The following is a 6,663-nucleotide window of genomic DNA, read 5'->3' on the forward strand; positions in this document are numbered from 1 at the left end:
TCATTGGATATCTAGGTTGGAATAATTTATCATAGTTCCCTTTGTGGCTATGAGCTATCCTATAAGATACCTCCTTGCAATCTAGAGCTATCATATTTAGCTATGATTTCCACTATGACAAAGTTCTGTTTTTTTAAAACTCCTATAGATTTTGTTTTGGGTTCCCTTTTTTTCTCCCAATCGGGATTCAGGATATATCACACACACATGAAAAAATGGCTTCTTATTAAATATAAATGAATAATCCTGTAGGAAACTGCAAAGTAGAAGTTACCAAATGACATAAAGGAATCATGTGAATATTACCTTAAAACCTACAGATATGGTGAGACTGTTTCTATCCTAAAACCTGTGAGTATGGAAATCAAAGTCTTCAGACACCCTGCTTTTCTCATATGTTTTACAAGCCCCTACTGTGGGCTTGGTCTCCCCAACTCTCACTTCCATTGGTGGGACAGTTCCACAGAGGGCAGCCTATCTCTCCTCTCAAGGCATGAGGGGGTAACCTTTGAGAGATTGGTGTTTCTAATACTACCTAATAATATTTCTAATACTATCTAATACTATTCTAATACTATCTAATACTATCATTCACAAGTACCCATTCACAAGTAGGTGCTCCTATTTATTAATCAACCAGCTGGCATCAATTGGCTTCCACAAGGGGATATTTAATCAGAAGGTATATATCAAGGGTAGAAGTACAAAAATATACTCCCTTCCCCAACTGAGAGCATGTTCTCCCTTGGGAAATTGGTTGGTATAAAAACATTTTTCCCTGCCCCAACCCTGTGCACACTCTCCATCCTATTTAAGCAGGATGTCCCATTCTTACTGAAGTTTTAAACTTTAATTTAACTATTAAGATGTGAAGTTTCACTAAGAACTTTACGAAACCTTATGTATACAAAAGAATCCTAGTGAGGTCTCAAACTTGAAGCACAGAGGTACCAAGACACATATGTAGGGAATGTACATATGTGATTAGGGTGACTCCTAACCTGGGAATTCTTTAGTTATTTTCTCTCTTCTTAAGACTCCTCACTAAGTTCACTTCTGCGTGTTCCACAGCTGATGGACAAGTCATTCCCTTGCTTGCAGGATATGGTGCTTTGACTTCTGAGTTGGTTCAGTCCTAGCCTGGGTCAAGCAATTAGCTCTTCAGGCCTGGCTCCTCAGTGAATTCAGCTGCTGTGGCTACTGGCAGATTCTGCTACTAATTCTAATTGCTGGATCTCTGATGGCTCCTCTGACCTTTCAAAGATCATGAGGTTATAACCTGGTCTCTGGACCATTCATCCAAGATCAAGAAAGAATAAACTCAGGAGACAAAAGAAGCAGAGACATCATGCCTTTGCAGACACCTGACAGCTGAGCGGGGAGATTAGGCAGTTGTACCTGTTGCCAGTCACACTGTCTGCCCTCCTACCAGAGGCTAACAGTATACCTAGCCATATTAGTATTCTAATCTTTCTGGGGTCAGGGTATTGTGACTAGTACTTTTTTAAATGACAAACCAAAAAGCCAAGAAAGATAACTATAATGAAAACATGCTAAAGATAAAACTGCTGTAAACAGTTGGTTTATAAGCATGCCTTTCTTCACTAATAGCCTGTAGTAGTAGCAGGGCAAGGAATATCCTTCACTTTTCAGACTGTGGTATCTCGGGGTTACTTAGAATGAACCTCTCAAGGCTCAGGTGACATCAGCGGTCAATGTTGGGAAAGAGACCTCTCCTTCATGCTAAGAATATTAGGAGCTTTGTTGGCACATCTTTATAGGCCAGATAATGGCACATTGTTACATCTTTATCAGGTCCATTGATAGTTGACCAAGCCATGTTCATTTCCTACGTTGTTTTTGGGGAAATCTTTGTGGCAAGTGGAATTAAATAAATGTCATTGGTTTTATATGTATTCCAAATCCAAGATACAGGTAAGTACTTGAAGGGATTGGCTTTTTTTGTTATTTAAGGAACATTAAAGATTAAAAAATGATGGATGCTTCATAATCTAAGAGGACCTTTAAAATTGTATTGTTTCCATTCTTTATGACCAGGGAACAACATATTACGTCAACCTAGAATCCTTATGAATTGAATTTGTTCCTTAAGCCTCTACAGCATTACCAGCTAGACTTAGTGACGTTTGAACATTTCATCAGATGTACTCTGTCTGCACTGGTTATAAAAAAGCCTGAATGCTTCTCTTGGTGTTGGTAAAAGTGGCACATTTGTTCGTGTCCTTTTAGTAAGTATGGTACAAAAACGCACCATTGCCCCAATCGTACTGAGTCTTTCACTCCCCATTGAGAATATAATTTGATTGAACATAAGAAGGAATTCTTTATCCCCTCCATCTCCATGTGAAAGTTTTTATTAGAACCTGAGGGTAGTCTGAAAGAACCTTTAAATTAGATAATATAAAACTGTTTTGGAAATGATTAGGTCATGTCCAGAATCATCTTTATCCCCTTGAGCTAGGGGAGAATTATTAACTGTTAGTAGGTATGTTATCTATATTTTCACGTTATCGCTTCCTCAGGGACCAATTAACGATTATTTTCTCTTCTAGTGTGTTCTCTAATGCTGTGTATAAGTCTATTTATGTCACTCAGATGATGGAGCATCTTCCAGTTACTTCAGGACTCTCTTTTTGGTTTAAGGGCTCAATCTTCCTACTCTTTCTATATCTCACCCTTTGAAATTAGCAGAAAGGGAAAATGCTGTTTAAGATATTTAATTCTTAATTTGACACATTTCATGTGTTTTTTTGTGTTGATTATTTTCTAAATCCCTAGTATTCTGGATTAATAACTGCATTATACTTGTTAGCTGGGCAGCTAAGTGGCACTTCCAATCAGGAAGTCCTAAGTTTGAGTCCTGTCTCAGCCAGGATGGTATGACCCTGGGCAAGTCACTTAACCCTCCTGTGCATCGATTTTCTCATCTGAAAGATGGAGATAATAACATATGCCTTTTAGGGTTTTTGTGAGGATCAAATGAGATAACATGTAAAGAACTTTACAAACCTTAAAGCACTATGTTGGTGCTAGTTATTATTATTATTATGATTATGATTATGATTATGATTGTTATTGTTATTACTACATTTAAAACTGTCTGCCACTCTTATCTTATGAGACTTTACTCATTCCCCACCCCCATTTCTTCTCTTTTTACTTACTTTTCAAGATTATGTTATCTGACCTTGAATCTCATCATTCAACTCGATCTCCTTTGCTGGAGAATTAGTCACACTCTGTCACCTCACCATGGGTATCCCTAGGCTATGTTCTAGAACTAGACCTTCTTCCCTTCTCTTTCTCCATGCCACTCCATTTTTGTTGATGAACCCATCAGCTCCTAGGGTTCAATTATCTTTGCTATGCAGGTGATTAAACAATTGTCTCTTTCCTGAGCTCTAGTCTCACATTACAAGTGGTGATCTATTGGACATCTCTAGCTTAGTATATTAGAATCATAGCAAATTCATTGTATCCAACATGTAAATCACTATTCCCTGAAATCTAACCTGCTTTCATACTTCCTATCTATTTATTTTTGGGTGAGGCAATTGGGGTTAAGTGACTTGCCCAGCGTTACACAGCTAAGTGTCTGAGGCTGGATTTGAACTCAGGTCCTCCTGACTCCAAGGTCAGTGCTCTATCCACCCTATACCACCTAGCTTCCCCTTTCCTTATTTATTTTGAGGACATCTCATTCTTCTAATCATCCAGGTTTACACCCTTAAAGTACTCCTAAATTCCTCCTTCTCCATCTCTCCCAACAGAAAATTTTTCTTTTTTTTAAAAAAAATTTTTTTAAAGAGCTACAAGAAACAGCTATATTTGTCCTCAGTTCTAAAAAATATCATGACCTATACCAAGGAGCAAGAAGTGACTTCATTCCGTATAAAACATGGTATTCAATTTAATCAGTATTAAACAAAAAAGGTTTGAAATGTCTCGCTTTCTTGCTAACCAAGGCTCACTCTGCAGCTGCTTACAACGATAGCTCAGGTTTCTACCCCACTTTTGCCTCAAGTGCTTTATGTCCAATTTGATCCTTACAACAATCCTGTAAGGTAGTTGAATCCAGTGAAGTAACTTGCATAGGATCACCCAGCTGCTAAGAATCAGGGATGACATTAATCATTCAAGGTTTATTAAGCCCCTACTATGTGCTAGGCACTATGCTAAGAGCTGGATTCAAACCCCAGTCTTCCAACTTCCAAGTCCAGTGTTTGATGCACTACACCCCAGTGCCTCTGCAGTAGTAAGAATAGCCAACAGAAGACCAAGTGTATCCACAAGTCATGGTGTAGGTTGGTAAAAAGGGGGATTTGTAGCTCAGCTGCTCCCACAAGGAAAAAAAAATCTTGTTCATAAGTCCATGAGATGAATTAAATCAGTGTGTCTTTGTGGCGTACGTATTCCTCAATGTCAGTTTGGTGAAAACAATTGCCAAAAGAGTCCACCTTCTTGCAATCCTAGTGGACTTGGCTGCCATGCCAAAACCCAAAGGGACATCTGCCACAGAGCACACCACCAGTCCCTGATACTGATTAGTATTTTCTGTGATTCAACCCAGGCCAGACTTTAACATATGGTTCCCATGCAACAATAACTGCTCTGCTCCAGGTTTCACCCATACATTATGCTTTGCAAATGGTGCCAGGTAATCCAGGGCAGTGATGTGCAATCTGAACTTCTGGGTCTTAGTGAACTTCCCAAAGCAGATTCCCAGGGACACTAGGGTTTTACCAGATGATATTTACTGCCAGCTTAAGAATCTTCTCACTTACATAGTAGACTCTGTCTTTATGGAGATGGAAACAATAGGTGCTATCAGGTCAGTCCACGAGCAATTGAATGATTTCTGTAACATATTTTGAGATCTTCTGGAACAATGTGCTGGTTTCCTCTTTGGTCAGGGGTCTCATTTCACAGTGAAGCAAATGCAGAGCTCTAGACTGCCAGAAACAGAAGTCTTTTTTTTTTTTAATTTTTCAAGTAATAAGTATTTTTTTTAAATACTCTGTCCCTCCTACTACTACTTACACCACTGAGGAAATGTTGTTAAAAAATAAAATAAATCCCTCAATACATTTCTACATACTCTGTGAAAACAAATTCCCACATTAACCATGTCTGAAAATGCATATCTCTCTGCATTTTAAGTTCGTCACTTTTCTGCAAGGAGGTAATTAGCATGTTTCATCTTCATTCTTTTGAACTTGTGATTAATGGTTATGTTGATCAGAGAGATCTATAACTTTCAGTTGTTTTTCTCTCAACAATGCAGTAATCACTGTATTAAATTTTCTCTTACTTCTGCTCGTTTTACTCTCCATCAGTTCAACTCAGATGGCTCCAAAGGAGAGAATGAGGCTGCTGACTTTGCACAGCCATCCAACTCACGTGCAAGTCAAGACATCACCTTCCTGATGTCATAGGTCCTCTTTGAGAATGAAGGACAAACAATAACAACAACAAATATCTTCCCAGTTTCTTTTGGGAAAGTGGATATCAGTTTCATTTTATAATTTTTATGGCAGAATAATAGTCCATTGCACTATATAGATAAATAAAAATGCTTTGCAAGCCTTAAATCACTATATAAATGCTATTATTAATAGCATTTTACTTATTTATTTATTATTAGCATTATTATTTGCTTAGCCATTCCACAATATGAAAATACTATCAGTTTCAAATTTTGGGCTGCTAACATGAGAGCTACTATAAATATTTTGTACATATGGGTTGTTTTATCTTTCTTTGATTTCTATGGGCATAGGCCTAGTATTGGTATAGCTGGGTCAACAGGTATGCAAAGTTTAACTTTCTGGGCGTAGTTCCAAATTGTTTTCTAGGTTCATATTCATTGTTACCAAGTCTTGTTAAAACTACCTCCACAATATCTCTCTCAGTCTCTATCTCTTTACTCATATGGCTGTCACCCTAATTCAAGCCCTCATTGCCTCTCCCCTGAATTATTGTACACTAGTCTCCTAATCTCCCTGCTTCCATTCTCTTTTCTCTCCAATCTTTTCTCCCCTTTGCCACCAACTGTTCTCGAAGCACAAGTCTGATCACGTCACTCCCTCTTCAGTGGCTCCCAATTGGTTCTAGGATGAAAACAAAACAAAACAAAACAAAACAAAACAAAACAAACAAACAAAAAAATTAGCTTGGCATTTAAAGTTGCCTTGCAATCTGATTCCAGCTTATCCTTCCGGGTTTATTCCACATTACTTCCTTCACCACAATCTATATTTTAGTTAAACTGGATTGCTTGTTTTAGCCAAAATCAGAACTGCTCTGCATCTCTCTCTTCCATACCTGCAATGTGCTGTTCGTCCACCTTTGTCTCTTAGCATTCCTCAAGCCTTAGCTTATGTGCTGTCTCTTAGAAGAGACTTTTCTAGATTTTCTTGATTTTCCCAGTGGTTAGTACTCTCTCCTTTTTTCTTAAACTTATTTCACATATACTTGGCTGTTTGTGTGTTATTTCTACCACCAAGTGCTACCAACTCACCCTCTCCTAGTATAATGTAATCATGTCATCTTGTTGAGGGCAGGTAATGTTTTGGGTTTCCTCTCTGTATCCTGAACACACACACACACACACACACACACACACACACACACACACACACA

At 38.2% G+C, this 6,663-nt stretch overlaps 1 protein-coding gene and 1 pseudogene across 1 annotated transcript in view; one reads left to right on the forward strand and one right to left on the reverse strand.

The window, feature by feature from the left end:
• GRIN2B (glutamate ionotropic receptor NMDA type subunit 2B) overlaps window positions 1–6,663 on the forward strand; it is a 458,209-nt gene that overhangs the window by 187,266 nt on the left and 264,280 nt on the right. The window lies entirely within an intron of this gene.
• Window positions 4,404–4,943, reverse strand: LOC114038926 (annotated as a pseudogene).

The sequence above is a fragment of the Vombatus ursinus genome, unplaced genomic scaffold (genome assembly GCF_900497805.2).
Source record: "Vombatus ursinus unplaced genomic scaffold, bare-nosed wombat genome assembly UNPS02011431.1, whole genome shotgun sequence".
In the NCBI taxonomy this organism is placed as follows: domain Eukaryota; kingdom Metazoa; phylum Chordata; class Mammalia; order Diprotodontia; family Vombatidae; genus Vombatus; species Vombatus ursinus.